Source organism: Urocitellus parryii, chromosome 2 (genome assembly GCF_045843805.1).
Source record: "Urocitellus parryii isolate mUroPar1 chromosome 2, mUroPar1.hap1, whole genome shotgun sequence".
NCBI classification, from domain to species: domain Eukaryota; kingdom Metazoa; phylum Chordata; class Mammalia; order Rodentia; family Sciuridae; genus Urocitellus; species Urocitellus parryii.
In genome coordinates, this window is record NC_135532.1 from 140365909 (window position 1) to 140392114 (window position 26206).

General features: G+C 35.6%; 1 long non-coding RNA gene across 4 annotated transcripts in view; it reads right to left on the reverse strand.

The window, feature by feature from the left end:
• LOC113178735 (uncharacterized) overlaps positions 1-26206 on the reverse strand; it is an 84849-nt gene that overhangs the window by 25191 nt on the left and 33452 nt on the right. Inside the window, exon 6 of one of the 4 annotated variants that reach the window (XR_013343268.1) lies at positions 1535-1608. The exons of 1 other annotated variant lie outside the window; for it this stretch is intronic. This is a non-coding gene — a long non-coding RNA (uncharacterized LOC113178735). Of the gene's footprint in view, positions 1-1534; positions 1609-17228; positions 17627-22738; positions 25264-26206 lie in introns of those variants that run through there. 2 more of the 4 variants (XR_013343271.1, XR_013343272.1) reach the window with 2 other exon arrangements.

Sequence of the window (26206 nt, forward strand, 5' to 3'; positions counted from 1 at the left end):
TGGTAGGAAGAGAAAAAGAATGATTAAAAGTTTGTTGGAGCAGATCAGGACAGGGAATGGAACAGAAAAGAAGATACACAGAGTAACTTGTAGTTAGAGGAAATTCCTGAGAGAAGAAATGGTTCATGAGGACATTCTTCTGGAGAAATTCTGAGTTTTTGTGTAAGAATCCCTTCATGTGAGTTCACAGATCTCCAGTGAAAGAGGCAAACATTTTTACTGGAGTTGGCTAGACTGGATTTCTTGTGAATGCCTCAAGATTAGTTGATGAAGATACATACGGTCAATCAACATCCAGCTACTGTTTGTGGGTTTTTAGACCAAAAAGATCTGGAGGTATACATACAGTGGCTAAAGTTGGCCCACCATTTTTACCATGGGTAACTTTAAAGATATGACAGTGTTGAAAAACGGTAGCCTTTTCTCCTCTATCCTCTTTATATCAATTTTATGTATTTATGGAACCTAGGGCCTGGTGCATAAGAAGCAAGTACTTTATGCTGAACTACACCGCCCAGGCTTCAGATTTCGTCTTCAGAGAAATAAAAGCAGAGAAGCTTTCCTCAATCTAGGGAACCTCTTTTAGTTTTTAATGTCTTTTGTGATGGTAAAAATGGAGGAAAAAAAAGAGCAGGAGAAATCAATGAGTGTCTCTATACCACCTGAGACTGATAGAGTTTACATTCAACAAATTTCATTCTCAATTTTAGTTGAGACGCTGCCCCTGACCCCGACCCCATTCACTTTCTTTTTGGAAAGCAAGTCCTCCAGGTCTTCTTGGCATCACATCCTGAACACGTAATTAATTCCTTTTGTTTTACTAAAATATGATAGTGCCTTCGATTCTCAAATTTGTCCTTGCTTTATTTGTGAAAATAAATAGATAAAACATGCAATGTGTAACCTTAATTAGTAAACTTGCAATTACTACTTAAACTATACTTTTAATATATCAAAATGAATTTTTTTATGAAATCAAGTTTTGAACAAAACCACATTCTGTTTCCAAATTTATTTATATATCCTTTTGGAGTATGTGTTGCGTAATTTCAATTCTATCTACCCTTCCTTCCATTTCTTTTGGATGGAAAGGAAATCATGTTTTCTTAAAATACACTCTGGAAGTCAAACGATAGCATGTGGCTCCTAGCTTAAGAAAAATGCCAAGTTCCAGCCATATGGTACGATAAGGCTAATACGGGTACCACCACTAAATCTCAAAGAGAAGGATTTTTGTTTTGTTTTTTTTCTGATGCTGGGATTGAACCCAGGCACATTCTGCCTCTGAGCTACATCCCTTTTAAATTTTCTTTTGAGATAGGATCTTGCTGAGTGTCCCAGGCTGGCCTTAAACTTGCAATCCTCCTGCCTCATCTCCCAAGTAGATGAGATTATAGGTGTGCACCATCTCAGCAAACTAGATTTATTTTCAATTAAGATTTATATTATAATTATAACCTGTTATAACTGATTATACAAAAATCCATCTAAACTTAAAAGGTATTTTAATTAGAAAATTGAAACCTTTACTTGCCTAGCATGGATGAGGTCCTAGGTCCCACTCCCAGCATCAAAAAACCAAAAATGTTCCAGAAAATTGAGATCTTCCTGTAGGAATAATAAAAATTTCACTTTAAGACCTCCCTTTAAAAGTTGTTGTAAACATTGCAGTTTCTAGTTGAAAATATAAAAAAGTACAGATGAATAGACTTAACCAAGATTTATGCTTACGGCCTTGTACTCTTTCCTCTTTGTCAATTTTAGAGTCTAATCTTCTCCTAGACATTTACTACTGTCCTCTGATGACAACTTCTATAAGAATAGAAAAGTGTGACACAGACCCCCCTTTTCATAATGCTGTTTTTCTTTAGAAAATGCAAATTGAAATGATTTAGATAGGCATGGAATAGCCTTCACTCTTTCTGCCCTGGTCTCACTGAATGAGCCCATGTGAAGTTATATATATATATATATTTTTTTTTTCCATTTGTTTCTCTATCTCACAAATATTAAATAATCATCTTGGAAATAACAAAGCGATACCATGAGTATGACCTTCTACATCTTCTACCTTCAGCTTTAATTTTATTTTTTTTTCCAGCCTACTTTCATTTTTTTTTTAATTTGATTCATGAAGAGACGAAAGGATGAGAGAGCATGGATGTTGCTCCTTTATGTCCCTGCTGTCTTTTATGTTACACAACACCAACCGACCTCAGGCTACCCTCATTTGAAGAAATAGTGTCTATTTGCAACGCACTCCTGCCCCAAGACCTACACTAGAATTTGAGTCTTGTCTAACAACAGAGACAAAGAAAACGCCTTGGATTCACTATACATGAGCTATGACTATCAATCTGAAGGAAACACTGTAAAGGATTTTTTTCTTTGTCTCCCTCTAGTAAAATTTCTTGGTTTAAGATCAAAAGACCCACGTAAATTTTTATAAATCCAATGAGGGTTAAAAAAATAATAATATTTTTGCCACCAAAATTCTGGTGAAAATAACTTCTTCCTCCTAGTTTTTTTTTTTTTTTAAAGCAAAAGATCAGATAATAATAGACTGTAGTCTTGGCAGAGGGGAAATAGGAAGAACCACAATGGCTACTCATGAGGTAGGTCTCCTCCCAAATATAGGGTTACTGGGATGGCATTACTAGGAGAGCATTACTATTCTAGTACTTTTTTCTCTTTGGCAACAGCTTGTAGTATTCCATAAATAACTGCCACCTAGGGAAAGTCATGTACCTCTGTGTGCCAAGTGGGCCTGCAATCTGTCTGCTTGTGTCTGATTCGTCCATCAGCCTAACCTCAGGGTCTGATATTCCTTGTGGTTTGAGATACAATAAGAAGATGGGAGAATGTTGAGAACATAAAATAGTTCTGAGTTTTGTGGTTTTTTTATTGTTTTAATTTCATCATTGTTCAAAACTCATCACAAATAGTACTGGGTTTGTTGTTGTTGTTGTTGTTGTTGCTGCTGTTTTATTGTTTTATTGTTTCAACTTTATATTTGTTTAAAACCTGCCATGGGCATGCTTATACTTAGAGGATCAATGTGCTTTCACAGAATATTAGCCCCGTGAAATGCTCCATGAAATTCTTTTTAAGAATTCTTCAGTCACATAAACTTGAGGAATAGTACAATTATATCTCTATAGAAGTTCCTGAGAATAATAACTTAAGAGTTTCAGAGTAGTCTGATAGGAAAGAAAAGTATTTAATTTACTAACTCAGGGTCACTCAAAATTAGTTGATCACAGAGCACTGTTCTTTCACATACCACTCAATATCAAGCTAATATTCAAAGGCTACACTTTGGAAAATATTGATTTTATAGGCTCATAGTCAGCAGGTTTTATCATTTACTGGATAAGAGTTATTTTTCACCAGGCACAGTGGTGCACGCCTGTAATCACAGCAGCTTGGGAGGCTGAGGCAGGAGGATCTCAAGTTCAAAGTCAGCCTCCACACCACGAGACCCAGGAGAAAGGCACCTAGAATGTAGATAGGTGAGTTTTGTGCTCTTTCAATTTCCTATTTGTCGATTTTAAACTGCCCACAATGAACCTGCTTAATTTTTCTAGTCACAGAAACAAGACATAACAGAGTGCTCTCCAGCAAGGTGCTAAGCAACTCTGTCAGACCCTGTCTCTAAATAAACTACAAAATAGGACAACTGGGAATGTGGTTCAGTGGTCAAGTGCCCCTGAGTTCCATCCCCAGTACCAAAGAAAAAGAGTTCTTTTTCTTCACATGTGATGCCCATGTGTATTTATTTGTAAACTCATTAAAATAAATCTGGGGTAGTGGTTCTTAACCACAGATGATCTCGTCCACCAGGAAGCAGTTGGTAATATATAAAGACACTGCTGGGTGTTTTAACTTGGGAGTTGCTGTTAGCAGGTGTAGGTAGAGATCAGGATGATGCAAAACATTCTAAAGTGGGTAGGAGAGCTCCCTACAACAAAAAATTATCTGGCCTATATGCCAATAGTGCCAAGATTTTGAAATTCTGATCTAGACAGTGATTAACTATAAGAAGTGAGATTAGAGGCAGGGGGTGAAAAGATAGTTTCACTTTTGTGCAAATATTATTTAATGATGTTTGTAGTTAAAAATAAAATTAAGCAGGCCTGGGGTTGCAGCTCAGTGGCAGAATGCTTGCCTCCCATGTGTGAAGCACTAGGTTCGATACTCAGCACTGCATATAAAAAAAATATTAAATATAATTAAGCAATCAATATAAATGACAATAATATAGTCAAAATATAATTAAGTAAATTAATTTTACTGCTTTATATAAAAGCTTAAAAAATACACCAAATGCTAATTAAAATCACCCAGATATAACCACTGTTAAAATGCTGGTAAAAATACTGAATGCACATTCTAACTGCACATCCCATCCCAGATTTCTAGAAATAAAAAAATAATATGAATAAATCCATAACAGCCTAGGATAAAAACAAGAGGTGGTACTACTAGTCTAGAAATCATATAATATCTCTGAACTATGGGAGGCAAAGTAGGTACTGAAGGAGGAAATTACAGCCTCCGATGAGAAGGAAAAGATGTGCAGAAGCAGTTCAAAGGGGGTTTCAAGACAGAAGTGGTATAAATAGACAGCTAGAGGAGGCCTGGAGAAACCCATCAGGTGATAATTTAGAAGTCCACAGAAAAAGCAGCTGGGTAAGTCTAACTTTTCCTATTCTACCCCTAGTTATCTAAGGTGGAGCAGCAGAGGACTCAGTCCCCAGACAAGAACTATGGTAGTCCAGATGTGCATGTTAGTGTCCAGTGAAGATGGCAATTCTCCCATACCTAGAGTATGCCACTCTGCAACCTATGCTGCCTCTTCACTAGATGAAAGTTGGAAAAGAAAATTCACAGCATTCATGGAAAAAGAGATAATGAAAAATAAGATTCCAAGAAATATACATCAAGTATTTGAGCAAAACCAATTCTAGTCCTCACAGTGACAGAAGCAAAAGTAAAGTCACTTCAGAGGAATATATCTTCACCACAGGCTATGGATGAGTGGCCCTCGATTTGATGAAATACAGAAGTTACTTTTGAAAAAGGTGTGGTTTTAAATTTAAAGTACTACAGTTGTGATACATTTTAGGAGTATCTTAACCAATTTTTCTTGATACTATTTTTTTTTCTGTGTATAAGAGTGACAAATAATAAAATCTATGCTTAAAGAAGCCAAAAAAGAGTTATCCTAACAAACATAAAATAAAAAGATTGAAAGCAATGTATTGTGTCATACTTTAGTTGGCAACATTTTTGTTTTCATAGTGCCTTAAAATAATAGTGCCTTATATTCAAAATTTGCAATCTAAGTATTGGCATACTAAATCAATCAATACACATAAAATGCTAATTTATCATGTCTAAATTGGGTTTAATTCCACAAATGTAAAATTTTTTTAACCTAAAGTCAATTAATGTGATTCATCACATTAACAAATTAAGAAAAATAATTCTGTCTGGGGTGTGTGTGTGTGTGTGTGTGTGTGTGTGTGATGGGAGGGATTGAATTCAGGGCTTTCACATGCAAAGTAGACATTCTACCACTAAGCTACATCTCCAGCCCAAGAGAAAGAGCATTTAATCTTCTACCTAAATGCAGAAAAAAAGCTTTGATAAAATTTAACATTGCAAACTAAAAATTATGAGAGTTTCTTTAACCTAAGAGTATTTACAAATAAATAAGTAAACTATTGCAAATAAAATGTATAACACTCTTGAAAGTTTCCCCTTTGATCAGAAATACAACAAATATGTCTACTATCACCACTCCAATTTGACACTGTATGAGGATCCAGCACAGCAAGGCACAAAAAAAGCCAAGTAAGATAAGAATTAATAATTAGTTGCTCAGAAAGGAAGACACAAAACTGTTGTTATTCACACATGCTATATAATTGTCAAGGTTAAAAATCCAAAAATCTAGACAATTTAAAATTGGAAAATTTAACAGAATTACTGAAATGAAATCAATTTATAGAGATAAATTGTAATACCCCTCTATGCCTCAAATTTATAACAGTATTAAGCAAACTAAATCCCTAACATCAAAGAAGTTTTTGAGATTTTTATGGAGAAAATTATAAGACTGTATTAATAGATATAAAGGAAGACCTAAACTAATGGTGAGATATACCATATTCATTGAGTAGAATACTCAATATTTAAAGATGTAAATTTTCCAAAATTAATTTATAGATTTAATAAAACAACAATTAAAACCTCAATTCATTTTTGTGAGTTATTTACATGTGTGAGTGTGCTTGTGATGCTGGGGATTAAACTCAGGGCCTGGCACTTGCTAGGCCAACATTCTACCTCTGTGTTACATCCCCAGCCCTATATTTGTGAATCTAGGCAAATTGAATCTAAAATTTATGTAGAAATATATAGAACCAAGTATAGCCAAGACATTCTTAAAAAGAACGAAGTAAATTTGCTTTACCTAAATAGCAAAACTTAGAAAAAATTAATGTAATAAAGAAATGTAAGTATTGGCACAGAAACAAAAAAAGCAGATTAATGAACAGAATAAAGCTCATACATACTATACATGGATTTGAATACTTGGACTTGAATCACTCCATACCATGGTAGAAATTGCAGATTTTTTCAATGCATGGTGGTTAGCCCACTGAGTAAACATATGGATTTATTTATTTATTTATTTATTTATTTATTTATTTATTTATTTATTTTGGTACTTGGGATTGAACTCAGAAGTACTTGACCACTGAGCCACATTCCCAGCCTTATTTTGTATTTATTTAGAGACAGGGTCTTAGCACCTCACAGTTGCTGAGAATGGCTTTGAACTCGTGATTCTCCTGTCTTAGCCTCCCAAGCTGCTGAGATTACAGGGGTACATCACCACGCCTGGCCTCACATATGGAAAAAAAGTAAAATTGTGTGCCTACCTCACACCATACACAAAAATCAACTCCAGAAGTACTAAAAACCTAAGCATAATAACAAACTAAAATGCTCTAAGAAGTAAGGAGAATGACTTCATAACTTTGGAATAGGGAATTATTTCATTACTAGGACATGAAGAAAATTAAATATAAGGAAAAAATATTAATAAGTCAGATCATATTAGAAATTTTGCCTGGGCATAGTGACACATCTCTATAATCCCAGCAACTCATGAGGCTGAGGCAGGAGGATCACAAGATTGAGACCAGTCTGAGCAACTTAGACTTTCTCAAAAAGAAAAGTAAAAGGACTGGCTGGGGATGTAACTTGGTGGTAAAGCACCCCTGGGTTCAATCTTTAGTGTGTGTGCACATACACAAAAGAAAACAAGAATTTTTGTTCATCAAATGCCACCATACAGTGTCAAAATAAAACTACAGAGTAGGCTAAGGTATTTGCAGCACATATAACTAAAAAAGTTTTTATATTCAGAAAATTTAAGCAATTCCTAAAATTCATTGTACAAAGGGGCAAGCTAATTATATACTCATAAAGGGTCTCCCTCAAGACTGTTTATTAGTTGTAAAGAGAATAGCAGTTACTATATAGGGGAGAAACTAGACAACACCTTAATTGCATGATCAAAATCTACATCAATGAGGGATGACATATGTGCTTCCAAATGTCATATCTTAAGAGGAGTACAATGTCACATATGTAGTAGTCCAGCCTGCAATGCATAACCTGAACTAAGTCATAAGGTTGCCAGGGCTCTCACCCAGGGTTCCACAGCAGAATTAACTCTTAGAGAAAATGACCTGAGTGACTATTTTCTCAATCCTCCATTCCAGATTCATAAGAGAGAAATTAGTTCATTCTATACACTGGATGTTCCAGATCTTAATTGGCTTGAGAAATCCCAATTGAGAAGAGACATCTTAGGCAAATTCCAATCAAGGCATTTTATTGTAAATAATTAGCCATATTCTTCAAATATGTAATCAAGAATGACAGAGAAATATTGAGGAACTAGGAGCTAGGAAAATCAAATGCTACATGTGATCCTAGATTGGATTCTCTCTTGGAGAATAAAAAAATATGAACGATCTGGGTGCTGTGGTTCACGCCTATAATCCTAGCAACTCCAGAGGTTAGGCAGAAGGATTGCAAGTTTGAGGACAGCTTTAGAAATTTAGTGATACCTTAGCTAAAAAGAAAAAGGTTTTGAAAAGACTGGGAATGTAGCTCCATAGTAAAGTACCCCACGTGTTAAATCCCCAGTACAAAGCTACACACACAGCTGGGCGTGGTGGTGCACGCCTCTAATCCCAGCAACTCAGGAGGCTGATGCAGGAGGCTTATAAGTTCCAAGCCAGCTTCAGCAACTTAGTGAGGCCCTATGAAACTTAAAAAGACCCTGTCTCAAAATAAAACATAAAAAGGGCTGGGGATGCAACTCAGTAGTCAAGCAGCCCTAGGTTAAATCCCCAATACAAATAATAATAATAATAATACACACACGCACATGAGAGAAAAAATATTGGGACAGTTTACAAAATTGGAATATAGACAGTAGATTAGATAAAATACTATATCTATTTAAATTTTTTTCATTTGATAGCTGAACTGCTGTCATAAAAATAGGATATTGTTCACAATAAATACGTACTGAAATACTAAGATAGTAAAGGGGTAATGATGTAAGCAGCCTACTCTCAAATAGTTCAGAATATAATGACACAGACTGACACACATATAAAATCAACTATATTCTTAAAAAGAAGTACAGTAATGGCATTAGACTCCTCCATTTATCTTGGAAATGCAAATTAAAACAAAGAAATACTTTACCTATAATAGCAGTAAATATTAGAAAATCAGATAATACCAGATGTTGTGAGGCTGTGGAAAAGGGAGAGCCACATACCCGGCTGCTGAGAGCACAGGCAGCAGAGAAATTCCACAGAGAAGACTGACAATACTTAGTAACACATACCTTGATCCATTAAAAATTCAAATATATCACCAGTTCCAATGTATCTAAAAGGACTAACTTCTCCAAGATCAAAAAACTACTCCAATGTCTAATAACAACAAAGTAAAAAATAAATCTAAGTAAAGTGCTATAGTAATGTTGTATAGTAACAAAGACGAATTAATTACAGCTATGCACATTGATACAGGACAATTTTAAAGACACTTGAGGAAAGCCAGGCACAGTGGCATGCAGCTTGGGAAGCTGAGGCAGAAGAATCACCAAGTTCAAAGCCAGACTCAGCAATTTAGTAAGGTCCTGAGCAGCTTACTGAGACCTTGTCTCAAAAAAATGAAAAAAAGGGATGGGAGATGTGGCTCAGTGATTAAGCACCCCTGGATTCAATTCCTACTACCAAAAACAAAATAATTAAAATACATAATAATGACAGCCAAATATGTAATAATAATCCAACAGGTAGAAAATTTATCTTAGAATCACTGTCATTTACTGCTTTTAAACACTAATTTCCTACTACCCTTTTTCTTATTCTTTTGTAATTTTTATCCTTTTTTATTTATTTATCTATTTATTTATTTATTTATTTGGTACTGGGAAATGGACCCTGGGGAGTTTACCACTGAGATACATCCCCAGCCCTCTTTTTTTTTTTTTTTTTTTTTTTTTTTGAGACAGGATCCCACTAAGTTGTTGAGGCTGGCCTCAAACTTGTGATGCTGTTTCCTCAGCCTCCCAGGTTCCTGGGATTGCAGGCATGGGCCACTGGGCCTAGTCTTTATCCTATTTTTTAACAATTGATGAAGAGTGTAAAGGTGTTCACTGCACTGCTCTTTAAAATATTCTGTATGTTTGAATCTTTAAAAATAAAAAGTTCAAGGAAAAAAGATAATATTAAATATATTAATCAAACTGAATGTAAAACTGTTAGGCCCTGTGTGTATGAAATGAAAAAAGTCACCTAATTATATTCTCAAATATAATTTTCTCAGAATTTTAAAGAAAATTATATTTAGGCTTGAAATAGGGAGATGTTAATTAAATAGTCCATGAATTGCAGAACCATAAAGAAAAACATTGGAAAATGCTGATAAACATGATTATATAAATATGGAAATCTGCTGGGCAGAAAATAATATCAAGTAAGTTAAAAGACAAGTTGCAAATGGCAACCAAAAAAAAAAAAAAAGATAAATTGGAGAAATCAGGAAACATGCACTATCTACATGAGAAAAATTTTAAAATATATCGATGAAACAACAGGAAACACAGATGTGTTGATGTACCATGTTCTTGGATATGAATACTGAACTTCCAAAAGATGGTTAACTCTTCTAAAATTATTATTTCAAGAAAAATAAATGCTAATAAAATAAAATAAAAATAAATTCTAATGCTTATTTTTAACAAAATAAGCTAAAATTCACTCAGAGAAAATACAGAAGCCAGATTAGACAGAATTTTTTTTTTAGACAGAAATTTTTTAGAAAAAGATAAGAGTGATCCTACTTGATATGTGAATTGGGAGGGGATGTTATATTTATACATGAATAAACATACAACTCAGTAGAATAGAAGAAGTAGTTCAGAAGTATAGCATAAAGCATTAAGAAATTTTGTATATGATTACAGTGGCATTTTAAGTCAGTAGATAAAAAACAAGCTAGAGAGTCACCTGAGTACCAATGCACGTAATAGGGAGGAGGAGAGTAAGTCCTAATTCACTTCTCACATGCTAGTCCAAGATAGAGTCCAGATGATTCAGAAGTTTAAATGTAAGAAATAAAGAATCAAATATATATATATATAAAAGAAATAAGAACCCAATGGAATTTTTTCTTCATAATTGCAGAGTTAAGGATGGTCTTTCATGTTTTACAAAACCCAGAAGTCCTTAAAGGAAAATTAATGAGCTTGATAATGTCAAAATTTTAAAAGTACTTCATGGGAAAAATATAGCACAATGACAAACTGGAAAAAATCTTTAAAATTCATATCAGTGGAAAAGAATAAATTTCATAATTCAATAACAAAAGGAAAAATAGGAAAGAACATCAATAGTTTATATTAAAGTAAATACAGGAACTGGGGTTGTGGCTCAGTGGTAGAGTGCTTACCTGGCATGTGTGAGGTCCTGGGTTCGATCCTAAGCACCACATATAAATAAACAAATAAAGTAAAAAATTCACTGGAAACTAAAAAACATTTTAAAAAAGTAAATAGAAATCACTCTTCAACACATGGAAAGATGCTTATTCACTCTTCACGAGAGAAATTAAAACTATACCAAGATAAAATATTTCACCTATTTGGCAAAGGTTTAAAAAAAAAAGTCACACTTTGGAGATGCTATAAGGAAACAGTACTCTCAAACATGACTGGGGAACATTACATAGAGGGCAATTTAGCATCATCCAAGTAGTAAACATCTTTAATTCTAGGAATATATCCATGCAAAAGGATATATTTTCAATACAAGATTATTAATTACATAAGTTTTTTTATTTTCCTCTTTTTTCTTTTTCTTTTTTTTTTTATTGGTCGTTCATAACATTACATAGTTCTTAATACATCATATTTCACTGTTTGATTCAAGTGGGTTATGAACTCCCAATTTTACCCCGTATACAGATTGCTGTATCACATCAGTTACCCTTCCATTGATTGACATATTACCTTTCTAGTGTCTGATGTATTCTGCTGTCTGTCCTATTCTCTACTATCCCCCCTCCCCTCCCCTCCCCTCCCCTTTTCTCTCTCTAGCCCTTCTACTGTAAATCATTTCTTCCATTTGTATTATCTTGTCTTACCCCTCCTTTCCTCTTATTTGTCATTTTGTATAACCCTGAGGATCGGCTTCCATTTCCATGCAATTTCCCTTCTCACTTCCTTTCCCTCCCACCTCTCATCCCTGTTAATGTAAATCTTCTTCTCAAGCTCTTCGTCCCTACCCTGTCCTTGTTTACTCCCCTTATATCAAAGGAGTCATTTGGTATTTGTTTTTTAAAGATTGACTAGCTTCACTTAGCATAAATTTTTTCTAATAACAAATCACTGCAAACAAACCAAATGTCCCCAAAAGGATACTAGTAAAATAAATTGCAGTGCAATTTTTTTATATATATTGGGGTCTCACTATGTTATCCAAGCTGGCCTCAAATTCCGTTTATAAACTCAAGCAGTCCTTCTGCCTCAGCCTCCTGAGTAGCTGGTACCACAGATGTGACTCCTGCACTTGGCTCTAATGACTCTATGCAGCCACAAAAACAAGAGGTTACATACTGGTATGTAAAAGATTATTTTTTAAGTAAAGCAAAGTTGAAAACTATGTGCATAGATTACAACTATTTGGAAATATGTTTGGATATGCAGAGACTCTCTCTAGACGTATATGCACAAGGAAAACAACATATATTCATAGGTTGCTTCCTGAAAGGAGCAAGTACCTGGGGAACAGGGTTGGGATGACAGGGAGACTTTTTAAAACTGATGCCATGTGAATGTTATTAAAATAATATTTAATTTGAATATACATTTATGTTCAGATTAAATGTTATGTAAGGTTCTAGAATAAAGAAAAATCACGAATAGAAAATATGTTCAGAACATATTATACAAAGGGATTATTGTTCAAATACATAAAGAATTACCATAAATCAATTAAAAATGGCATACCACCAGTAGAAAATTATATGCAAAAGAATTTAACCCATTTATTTCATTATTAAACAGTGACAACATGTTCCATCTCACTAGTAATCATGAAAACGAAAATTAAACCAAGAAATGTCTTTTATTCATCACATTAGCACAAATTTTTCATTTATGTGGAAAATAAATATATTCATATTCTTTTGGTGAGAGTAAAAATTCATACAGTTGCTTGGAAGCAACTAAAAAATGGAGACATGGAAGTAACTAAAAGAGTTTTAAAAACACAAATCAGCTTTTTTTTGGGGGGGTACTGAAGATTGAACTAGGGGTGTTCTACCACTGAGGTACATCCCCAGTCATTTTTTATTCTTTTATTTAGAGACAAGCTCTCATTAAATTGCTGATAATCTCACTAAATTGCTGAGGCTGGCCTTAAATTTATAATCCTCCTGCCTCAGCCTCCCAAGTTGTTAGGATTATAGGAATGCCCCACAGTGCCTGGCTACATGAACATTTTGAATGAGAATAATCTTTACTCAACAATTCCACAATTAGGAATTCATTCTAGGGACATAATTCAATACCCAAACAAAACAGTATAAGCTAAGTTTTTGATTGTTGTTTCAATCATTGTACAATATTTAACTATAATTACCTATATGTGAGATTTTTAGTAACTTTGACTTCCTTCTTAATGCTATTTTGTTTGAAATTTCACAATAAGCAAGTTTCATTTTATACAGAAAACAATAAGCTGCTTTCATTTATTAAGACAATTACAGCACAGACATATACACCAAATGTAATAAATTCAATAGAACTCCAGATAAGTGCTTCATCGATTAATAAAATTTATTGAATACAATTGGTAGACATAGTTATAAGCATGGAGAACAAACACACACAGATGCCCTCCAGACAATTATGTATTCTCATTAGGAAATATATATATATATATATATATATATATATATATATATATATATATATATATATATAAACTAAATAATAAGTAAGAAAGTTCAATTGTTAAAAAAAAATAAAATTAAGTGATATGATAGAGGGTGGGAGTGGAATACTGCCTTATCTACAGTGCTTAGAAAAGGTATCTCTTGGGATCCTCATTTTTATTACTTTAAATGTCATATAAAGATGAATGTTAATCCTCAGCACTGCAAAAGAAAAAAAGAAAAAAGATGGGGAGGGGGTGTTTCAAGTAAAAGGAATATCGGGGTAAACGTCTTAGGAAGAATAAGCTTAGAATGTTGGGAGGCGAGATGAAGCCCAGTGACTCAAGCACAGAGAACAAGGGAAGAAATGGAGAGAGACTATGTCCTGAGACAGGCAAGACCCCGACCATGCAGACCTCAGGTAAGAGTCCATATTTTATTCTGGTCACAGATGTAAACTGTGTTAGTTAGCTTTTCATCCCTATGACCAAAAGACCTGGCAAGAACAATTGAGAGAAGGAAAAATTTATTTTGGCTCATGGTGTCAGAGATTCAGTCTACGGTTGGTCCACTTCATATCTCTGGGCCTGAATGAGGCCGAACATATGACAGAAGAATGATGGTCAGTTCATGACAGCCAGGAAGCAGAGAGCGCTTGCGTGCAAGGAGCCAAGGATACTGTAATCCCCAAGGGCACACCCCAGGGACCTACTTCCTCTAGCCATATCCTACCTGCCTACAGTTACCACTCATTTTTATCCACTCAGATTATTAATCCATCAAATTAGGTTACAGCTCTCATGATTGAATCTTTCACCTCTGAACATTCCTGCATTGTCTCACACCTGAGCTTTCTGGGTGACACCTTATATCCAAACCACAGCAGAAGCCATTACAAGGTTTATGTTAGTGAGCTAAAGGATGGTATTTTCACTTTGGAAATACCTCTTCATTTGCTATTAATGGATAGCATAAAGGTGAAGATGTCTCTGACATCTCTAGTTTAACCAACAGTTGCTGAATTGAACTAAAATTGTAGCAGAGGTGATGGTAAAAAGAGGTTAGATTCAAAAATCTATTTCAAAGTCAATGCTATTGAGAAGATAAAGAGAGGAATTAAGAATAACTACCTAGTTTGGGGTGCAAACAATTGATAGATGATGGGACCATTTACTGTAATGGCAAAGCCACAGAGAAAATGAGAGTTGGAGTGGAATAAAATGCATAGTTCTCTTTTGGACACATTGAGTTTGAGACACCCAAGAGGAAATGTGTTTGCTATATGAGCCTATGGCATAGGGATGAAGTCCTGGCTGAAATTAATAATAAAATGTGAGAGTTGTCTTGAGTATTCATAGTATTTAAAGCCAATGGACTGGATGGAATTATTTAAGCAGAGAATTGAGATAAGAAGATAAGAGGGCTGTATTCAGAGCCCTGAACACTCCAATATGTGGTAGTCTGGTAAAGAAGGACTAGCCACCAAGTGAGTAGGAAAATAGCAAGAGACTACAAAGGAAGTCTTTTTCAAAAACATGGGAATGATCAACAGTATCAGGTATTAATGGGAAATGGAGTAAAATAAGCCTAGAGAATAGACTATATGTGTTGGCAGAATACATATAATCATGGCTGTATCACTAATTGCCTGAATACTCTCGCTTGGGGATAAGCGAGGTGTCATCTAATTTCTCTTTGATACAATATTAAGAATAATGAGGGCGGGGCATAGGGAAGAATAGAGAACTTTGGTCTGTGTAGAGGGGAATACGGGGAGGGATGAGGTTGTAGGGATGGGAAGGACAGTAAAAAAGACAGACATTATTTCCCTATATCATGTATGATTACACTATGGAGTGACCCTAAACCATGTACCACCAGAGGAATGAGAAGCTCTGCTCCATTTGTGTACTGTGCGACCTAATGCATTGTAAGTAAATTAAATACAGTAAAATAATACTGTAAAATACTGTATTTAAATAAATATAGTAAAATAAATAAATTTTAAAAAATAAATGTAGTAAAAAATAAAAGGTAAGTTAATTGATTAATTAAAGGTGTAGAGTCCAGCTGAATGAAGCATCCCTTGTAATCCCAGGGACTTTTTTTTTGGGGGGGGGGGAGGCTGAGGCAAGGGGACCAAAAGTTTGATGCCAGTCTGGGCATTTTGAGCAAGACTCTTATCTCAAAAGAGAAGAATGAAATGGGCTGAGGATGTATTAATGGTAGAGTGCCCCTGGGCTCAATCCCTAGTACCAAATTAATAATAACAATAATGAGGTGGTAGTGGTGGTAAGAACAAATCAGAAAGGTACAGATAGAAATTGTTATTGAGATAGGTCATGAAGCCTGGTGCAGTGGCGCATGCCAGTAATCCCCGTGACTCAGGAGGCTGAGGAAGGAGGATCGAAAGTTCGAGGACAGCCTCAGCAAGTTAGTGAGGCCCTAAACAACTTAATGAGACACTGTCTCAAAATTTAATAAATAAATAAATAAATAAATAAGAAAGGGGTGGGGATGTGGCTTAATGGTAAAGCACCCCTGGGTTCAATTCCTAGTACTCCACCCTCCAAAAAAGTCAATGAAAGATGAGAAAGTGGCTGCAAGGAGTTTGGGCAATAACTAGGAAGGTATTTTTTTGTTACTGTATTTAAGGTAGATGTTAGGATGCAACTGCAATAAATCTATAGTGGAACAGTAATTGACATCACCCTCAAAGCTTCTTGGAAAAAAAGAAGGGAGAGAGGAAGAAAGGAAACAAATTTTGTGATAATTCATTTAAATTGGTGCTATTAATAACCCCTGAAAAAATTCCGATTATTGTTTCTATTCTGTTTGTTTGGGTTTTGTTGTTATTGTTTATTTGTTTGCTTTTTTTTAGCTATTGTTGAACTTAGATTAGTTAGCAAGCATTTTTTTCCCTAATGGTACCTCATAGTCAAAGATTGTTATTAATGAAGATTGCCATCACTGTGTCTATTTGTGATTATAAGACATTCTGGTCACATAAATTTTATTTTCATTTAGCTAATCTGTAACCATTCCTTAGCACTCCCATGTAGCTGCTGTTCCTCTGATTTGCAAGCCATTCGCTAAGCCAACATAGCTTATGTGACACTGTTATTTATCAGAAATAAATATCAGTGGCTTGGCTTTTTAACTCCCCGCCTTTTTCCGTTGTTGTTCTTCTACTATTGGTGCCACTTAAAAGGCTTATGTTACTATTGTTATCATCTAACTAGCCATGTATTTAACGACTCCACGCTGTGAATACAGATATCCCAGGTTCAATGCTGGTAGCACGCCTGCACTTAAGAACTTTATTATGGCTGTTCAGATATGCCATCTAGTAATAGGTGTGGTTAAGTGATGTTGCTGACAGTAGTAATAGCAAAGTCAAGTCTCAACACCACAGTGCAGTTCAAGGATAGCAAACTCAAGTCTCAGCACCATGGTAGAGTTTGAGCTGCAGGCTACGCCGTTTGCCTGATTTTATGCCATTACGATAATATTCGCATTAAAGTCTTTTGAGAACAAAGAGAAACTCATAAAATGTTAAATGTAATACTTTTATTTTTTCTTTAACAAACATCTATGGAATGTCTCCTTAGCATAAAGTCCTAGTGGAGACAGACATATAATTAAGCAATTTCCATAAAATGAAAAAGATGTTCTTTTAGGCAAGTTCTGGGAGTACAACAGAGAGGACCCTTGTAGCAGGTCTTTTCATGTATTGATATTGAAGTCCCATAGGATGTCATCATTGGTGGAGTTCAAGGCAAAGTCTTTCTGAAAATCAGCTATTGAGCAACTAAACTAGATAAATCCTCAAATATTTATAATTCTGTTGCCACTTGAATATGAATGCATTCATCCTGAACTGCCCCAACCTAGAAATAGATGAAATGGCTGCTTGCAGGCTCACTGTTATAGTCTATTTTCTGTTGCTATAACAAAATACCTGAGGCTGGATACTTTATAAAAGAAAGAGGTTTGTGATGGCTTACAGTTGTGGAAGCAGGAAAGTTCAAGAAGATGGCATCTTTCCTCCTTCTTGTGAGACTTCATGGCGGCTCAACTGGTGACAAAAAGAGGAAGTAGGCATGTGCAGAACAGCACGTGTGTGAGAGGAGACTGAGGAGAGATACCAGGCTCACTTTATACCAACCCATTCTCGAGGTAACCAATCCAGTCTTGCAACAGTTAGAACTCACTCCCACAAAAAAAGCATGAATTCCTCTTAAAGGTCCAATACCTCTCAACACTATTATACTGGGCACCAAGCGTGAATTTTCTTAGAATCAAACCATCCTGAAACCACAGCACTCACTAATGCTGAAATGCCCCCCAAACAGTTCATACAGTTTGTTCATCCTTTACATCTGAGTATGAGTGTGACAGATCCTGTCCAGAGAGACTTTTTTTTTTTTTTTTTTTTTTTTTTTGGTACCAGGGATTGAACTCAGGTTCATTTGACCACTGAGCCACATCCCCAGCCCATTTTTGTATTTTATTTAGAGACAGGGTCTCACTGAGTTTTTTAGCACCTCGCCGTTGCTGAGGTTAGCTTTGAACTCGTGATCCTCCTGTCTCAGCCTCCCAAGCCACTGGGATTACAGGTGTGTCGCCAGAGAGAACTATTTTATGAGAAAGAAAAGACATATTTTCAGAAGAAAATGTGTTAAGAGAAAAAGGAACTTTAAAAGAGAGAAGACAGAAAACACTCAAGACAAATACTCACTATTCACAACTGAGCCTGAAACAGGTGATGGGTGTGTTTCCAAATTCACAAATACATTAGGGAGTCCCACCTGTGCTGGTCTGATTGGCTAAACTGCTCTGCTTCTGACTGAATCTGAACTCTAGGTGGCTTGCTTGAGGTGTGTCCTTTGCTTCACTTTTACTCTAGATGGCAGTAGCAGAACAAAATAGAGGAGAAAAATCTGTTTTCAATGAAATGTAACCTTCTGTGTTTATCACGTAAAAAAGATCTCAGAATGTCGTTTAAAATAAACTATGCCTTTTAAAATTTTACTTTCGGTGTGGACGTACTTCAATAAAATTTAAAATAATATTAAAAATTTCAAAAATAAATAGTTAAAAATCAATGTATACCAGAGCTGGAGACATAGCTCAGTGGCAGAGAGCTTGTCTAGAGAAGACCCTGAGTTCAATCCCTAAGTATCACACAAAAAAAACAATGTTCAGATGTCCTCACAACTGTTCAACTTGTCAGCCCACTGTTAATATGTTAATTATAGAGAATTTTTATAATAATAATAATATCTCTTGAAAGACTCATTGTTTTATCTACAAGTTTACATTTGAAAGCTGAGATGTCAAAATTGAATATCAAATATACTTCTGGAATTGATGAAGACTCATCCTATAAAGGGTCAAGTAATGAGATGGAGAACACAAATTCTCTGACTCCACATATTAGAAAAACAAAATATTTCTCTAATAAATTCAAGTTTTGAGAAAATGTTTCAAATAAAGACATACATGAAACTTACTTTTACAATACTAAAATCATAGTTATGTCATTTTATTTTCTTGAGAATGAATGGTTTATTATTGTTTTATTATTTTATCATTTTACTTTTGAACTTTTTTTATTTGTTCTTTTTAGTTACACTTGACAGTAGAATGTATTTTGACATATTATACATACATGGAGTCTAACTTCCCATTCACTGGTCGTGTATTCATATATGAACATAGGAAAATTATGTATGATTTATTCTACTGTCTTTCCCATTCCCATAACCCCTCCCTTCCCACTCTTCACCCCTGTCACCCCATTGTGCCTCCACTCCTTCCTCCTCTCCACCCACACCACCTCCAGCCTTCTGTGAGTCAGCATCTGCATATCAGAGAGAACACTTGGCCTTTGGTTTTGGGGATTTGGCTTATTTCACAAAGCGTTATTTTATTATATAATGATATTTTCTGACATCACTCTCAACTGAGAGAATTTATGATACCAGAATAGAAATGGAGAAGTAGATGAAATTGGAGAACAATGGAAACATTTAAAGAGAGAGAGAGAGAGAGAGAGAGAGAGAGAGAGAGAGAGAGAGAGAGACCGGAAGAGAAGTCAAGAGATTAAAAGAAGGGCAAGAGTTGTCCGAATTTTCATAAAGGGGCTTCCAGAAACCGTGGTTTACTTAACTTGACATTACATCCTCACACAATTCTAGGCTGGGTTTTGTTTGTTTTTAATTATTTATTTTTAGTTTGTTCTAATTAGTTATACATGACAGTAGGAGGCATTTTGACACATTGTGCACAAGTGGAGCACAACTTCTCTTTCCTCTGGCTGAACATGATGTACAGTCACACAGGTAGTGTAGTCATACCTGTAGGATAATGATGTTCATCTCACTCCTCCACCCTTCCCATGTTTGTTTGTTTTTCTGTGGTGCTAAGGATTGAACCCAGGGCAAGTTGGCAAACTCTCCATTGCTGAGCCACATCCCCAGCCCTCTAGGCTGGTTTAAACAGTGGATACCCAAGGGCTTAGAAAATGCAGTCATCCAGGTTTTGTGTCCTATGGCTGCAGAGGGTATAATTCCCACCTCTGTATTCATAGATGAATTCATTAAGATAATTTTCCTACACAGTGCATTGAATATCTTAGAGAAGGATGATCTTTTTCTGCTTTAAACAAAGGTACTATTTGGACTAATAGTGGTTCTGTTATCATGAGTCAGAATGGCTTTATTAAGTTAAAGCCCCAACAAACTAACCCTTTCTTTTTTGTGCCAGAATTACTGGCTTGGTAAGACAGAATTAATTAATCAGAATCCTTAGATTACCAATGTTCAATCAGTTATTTAATTGGATTGATGGAGAGGCAGCACAGAATAGTATCAAGGACCCAGTGTTGAGAACCCAAGTTTAGTTGCATCTGACGCTCTGCCATTTACTCATAGACCCTGCTGATGGTCGTGTGAATTGGAAGGCAGTCAGGCAACATGTAATTGGTATTTCTTATTCCCTTTGATCTAATCATTGCATTTGAGAAATATATCATGATGGAGAAATCAGAAAGGTGGAAAAAGATTTATGTATGCACAAGGAAGCTCATCATTATGTGGTTTACAATAGTGAACAAACCTGAAAACGGGAATGGTTACATAAATAACAAGATAAAGATGCAGCAATTGAATTACTATTTGTCAGGAGTTTATTACTTGCCATGTATTTTGCTGGGTACTAGAGATTCAGCATGGAGCCTGAGAGATACAGAAACTGACTTTCCTATAGTGAGAATTCAATGTCAAGTTTAAAAAAAGAAAGAAAGAAAGAAAGAAATCAACCCCCAAACAGTATATACTATCTGCTATATAAATTACATATGTATATATATATATATATATGTGTATATATATAGAGAAAATACTAGAGGAAAATACATCAAAAATGCTTATAATCATCTTCTTTGTTATAATAATTATTTTATACTTTCTGTATTTTCTATAATGAGTATGTTACTGTTAAAATTTTTTTAATTATACAAAATGATATTATAGCAAAGATGGGGTAAGGTAAAAAGAGAATGTTATCTAATAATTGTACCAAAAGTCAAGATCACTTCATGGTACAAAAATCCCTAGAGATATAAAGACAAATTACAAATTACTCTTTTGTGTGTTTTGATATCTATCACCGTGTCCTTTGCAAAGCCATCTTTCTCCTCAGCTTTGGGAAGATCTGTTTTTATGCAAGGAAGGAATGCTGGCAGCTCATACCACCCAGGTGACACAAGGGGGTGCACAGGCCCTGCTTCCATACGCTTCTTTGTCTTCCTGGAAGAAGAAAATGCTATTTGCTTTGGTGACCAGTTAAAATGTTTTAATAGGCTTATGTATACAATCTACAGTGTGTTTCTCACCTGAGGGGTCTCTGAGAGCATGGTCCTCCATACAAAAAAAACCTCTGCTTCCCCACGTTTATTTCACAAGAAAAAAATATTGCAGGATGGTTTTTATTTTTTTTTAAAAACATTCATATTTATTCTTGAGAGCTGCCCTTTTTTTAAGCATGTGGACAGAACGAGAATCTATGGCAGGTTATCAAAATATTTTATAAACAATATACATGAATTTATAAGGTGTCACTATAAAATGCCACCCAAGTATTATGAGCATGTTTAATGTTCTAAGTTGTTATAGTAGCAGGAAATGAAAAAAAAAATTATGACTGGACACTCAGGAAACAAAATAAATATTAGGAAGTAGGAAAATAAAAGAAAATTCTAGGTAAAAAATAGTAGAGAAGTAAGAAACAACCATCATTAATAGTTTCTTTAGAAAATGAGAGAATGACAGTTCTTCAAACCATGATTCATTCTTCATTCCACAAAGAGACCAGGAACAGATTAGCATGCCATTGAACAGGGAAGAAGACATGACGTCTAATAAACATATGGTTTTAATTTAAGCAAAAAATAATTTATTCTTGTGACTCTAGACTAATATATTTGATTACCTCCCCCTGGGCAAAAGATGTCTCATTCCAAAAGATAGACTGCTCCCAAATTGATGTAAATGGAATTAGAGTTCATGAATAAAACAACTTGCTGAAATAGCAAAAGTCAGAAGCCCTCTCCACTAAAACATTCTGAGTGGCTCTTTAAAGCACAATTAGCAAGACTAGAAAATGCCTAAATGGCCAAGAATAGGGATTGTTAAACAAATTATGGCACATAAGTAAATTAGAAAATAACTATTTAAAATGGTATTGACATGAAAAGACATTTAAAAGCAATTTATACAATGATATGTACAATATAGTCTAATTTTTATTTAAATATAAGCATAAATAGAAAAACCTGGAAAGATATGTGTCAAAACAGTAATAGTCATTATCCTTGAGAGGTGAGTGACTGGGTATTTGTTTTAGTGTCTTCTTTTTTTTTTTTTTTTTTTTTAGAGCGAGAGAGAGAAAGAGAGAGAATTTTTCATATTTATTGTTTAGTTTTTGGCAGACACAACATCTTTATTTTATTTGTATGTGGTGCTGAGGATCGAACCCAGCACCGCTTGCATGCTAGGCGAACGCACTACCGCTTGAGCCACATCCCCAGCCCAATGTGTCTTCTTTATGTATATCTATAGTTCATCATTTTGTCTACAATGAATAAATATTTTTTAAAACAAAATAAAAAATAAGGACTCTCAAATAAAAGTCAGTACCTTTGTTAATTTAATAGATACATAAGTCTTTACAAACCACCAGAGATATGGTGACGATATAACCATTTGCCAAAAATAGTTCCACTTTTGACTTCTGTTCTACTATTAATAGTGTCCCTTTCACTCTCAAAAGTTTGAATGAGCCAAGTGTGAGGATGTGTGCCTGTAATTTCAACAAGACTCAGGAGCCTAAGGCAGGAGGATCACAAGTCCAAGGGCAGCCTCAGCAACATCCTAAGCAATTTAGCAACTTGTCTCCAAATTAATGAAAGGGTTGGGGATGTGGATTGGTACTGGGTTAAATGCCCCTGGGTTCAATCTTCAGAAACAAACAAAAGTTTGAATGATAAGTCACCCTATAGGTGAATTTTTAAAAGTTTTCCCAAGAAGTTAGCAAGCCTCACAGCTATTCCCCTTTATATATACTGCCTGCCTCCAATCCAAAGGATCCTGATCATTTTCTCTATAAATGTGCCAAGAGGTAAAACTGGTGCAGAAATTCTGAGGACGGTATCCAGGTCACTGTGGGGCCAGGGTACATCCCAAGATCCACTTGGATCATAGTCAAGACAGAAAATAGTTGACCCCTTGGCTGGACTGCCCATAAGGACTGATTTATGCATAAAGCATCAGGAACAGTGACATGACACCCTACCTCCACACCACCTTCTAACATGTCTTTTGGGACAAAATCCTGGCACTTCCAGGATGGACATTAGTTTTCAAAGTACCACTCACTATTTCTGTACAAATAAACAACCTACTGCTTTGGTTAAATTCTTTGTATTAGAAGTTTAGAAAGAAAGATAAAAAGACTCCAATAGCAAGTAAAAATGGAAAAAAGAAAATGTTTCCTTTCTGCCATGCTGGGGATGGAACCCAGGGCCTTGGTAGGTTCAGCTCTACCACTGAGCCAAACCCCCAGTCCATCATTGAAGGTTTTTACAATTAACTTAAGGGTGTCTCTGCAAACAAAGAGCCCAAAACCTGACCAGGACCCACAGTGGAGCAGAGCCATAGTGGAAAGCCCGGGCAGCTCTTTGTCTCCTTCTCTTCCCTACCCCCCTCTCCCTCTCCCTATGGATGGCATGGTTTCTTGTCTCTGCTTAATGGGGCACATTTGTATCACTCTTCTCACTCTGCAGATGTGCTTATTCTTCTTCATACCCAGAGTCAAAGATGGCCACCCTAAGTGCCACTACATGTCCTCTCGGGTCCAGCTCCAGCAGCAATTAATCGGTACTAGCCCCTCTTGGCCCTAAGAACCAAGGGACAGACTCTCGTTGATTCAGTACAATGAAGGAATTGGTTCCTCCTGAGTAAATTGTCCACCACTAACTAATTATGGCCAGAAAGGAGTAGATAACAGTACTAAAAACGGCTCACCCATGTGGATTAGGGAAAAGGAAAGAAAGTCTAAGCAGACATCTCCCCAGGAATCTGTTAGTTTTTCCCTCCTTCTGAAAACTTGGCAAGTTCCTTTTTCTTCAGTGACATACTCTGACAACACAGGGAAAAAAACGAAGACACTCTTGCCTACACATCACAAGCATTGTGTCTAAACTTCCAATGAAATCTCATAGTTTTCTCCATAATTGCCTCATAGTTTTTTTCCCCTTTCTTTTATTTTTTGAGGTGCTGGGGATTGAACCCAGGGCCTTGCACATGCTAGCCAAGTGCTCTAACCACTGAGCAACATCCCCAGCCATTTTTATTGAGACGGGGTCTTGGGTAAGTTGCCCAGGCTGGCTTCAAACTTGAGATCCTCCTACGGCCTCCTGAATAGCTGGGATACAGGCATGTGCCACTGCACGTGGCCCTGCTGCATATTTTCTTAATTCTATTGCAAACTTCAGAGGAAACTAGGACCATAAGTCCTCATCAATTTTCTTCTGTACCTTAAATCCTATAATAAGGGATCATGAGGAAGTCACAGTTCACCTATTTGAAGAGTGAAACCTTTTCACTTTTGCTTTTTTAAAAATCCATTCACTCATAACATTTATTGCATTGCTATCATATGTCAGGACCTGTGCTTGGCGCTGTGGCAGAGATAAAACACGGTCTTTATTTACAGGGATTCACATGTACCTAGAAAATCAACCATATAAAAAAAATCGCTTTGTTACAATATGATATGACCTACAACAGAAATATATATAAAGTGTACATGGTGAAGAGAAAATGGGTCTAACTCATCCTTGAAGAAATTTTAAAAGACACGGAAAAGAAGATTGTGTATTTCATGTGGAGGCTGAAAGACAACCTTTCCCAATGGAGATGAAGGGGAAGATTGCAAGTTAAAATATCAATAATAATAGTTACCAATACACTTAGCATTTACTACTTATAGACACTCTGCCACATGCTGGGCATGGAGTATCTTGTTTAAATCTTGCAAACCAGGGGCTGGGGATGTGGCTCAAGCGGTAGTGTGCTCGCCTGGCATGTGTGCAGCCTGGGTTTGATCCTCAGCACCACATACAAACAAAGATGTTGTGTCCACCGAAAACTAAAAATAAATAAATAAATATTTTTAAAAATAATAAATCTTGCAAACAGCTGGTCTTCCTGTCACTGCACTCTCCATGGGTATCTCAAGGTCATTTAGTCATTTAGAATAAAATATCCTCAGGAGGACAGAACTATGAGTACATAAGAATTTCAGTAAATGCCAACTGATGAACTGAAAACCCTCCTTGTAAATGTGCATGTGAGGAAACAAGAACCCCATACACTGCTGGTGGGAATAACTCCCTGGAAGACAATTGTCAACATGTATCAAAACTCCCTCCAGGACATTTGCCTTAAGGAAAGAATTGAAAATTTAGGCAAAGTTACTGAGATGTTCCTCTCAGTATTGTTCATAGTGACAATTTAAAACATCAAAAAATGTTGTCATAAAAATGCTGTGGTAGAAGTGTATGAATGGACATGACAATTTTTTAAAAAATCAACATATAAGCAGAATAGTTTCAACAATTTTGTATGTATGTATGTATATATATATATATACATTTATGTGTATTTAAGATGTACAAAATTTTAAGTGTGTATATAAAATTTCAAATGTGTTTATACAGTATATGTTTGTGGATATGATTTACTATATATATATATATATATATATATATATATACACAGATGCTTACAAAGTTAAATTTATATCCCAGTAAATTCATCATAAATTGAAAATATCATAAGTGGAAAATGCATGTAGTAGACCTAGCCTGCTGACATCATAGCCAAGCAACACAGTACACTGAAGCATATCCACTGCTTCCCCTGGTGATTTTGAGGCCAAGAGCTACAACTCTTTGCTGCTGCCCCGCATCACACAAGAGACATCATACCACATAATACTAGCCTGAGAAAAGATCAAAATTCAAAGTACAGGGATGCTAGGGTTGTGGCTCAGCAGTAGAGCATCGCCTCCCACATGTGAGACCCTGGCT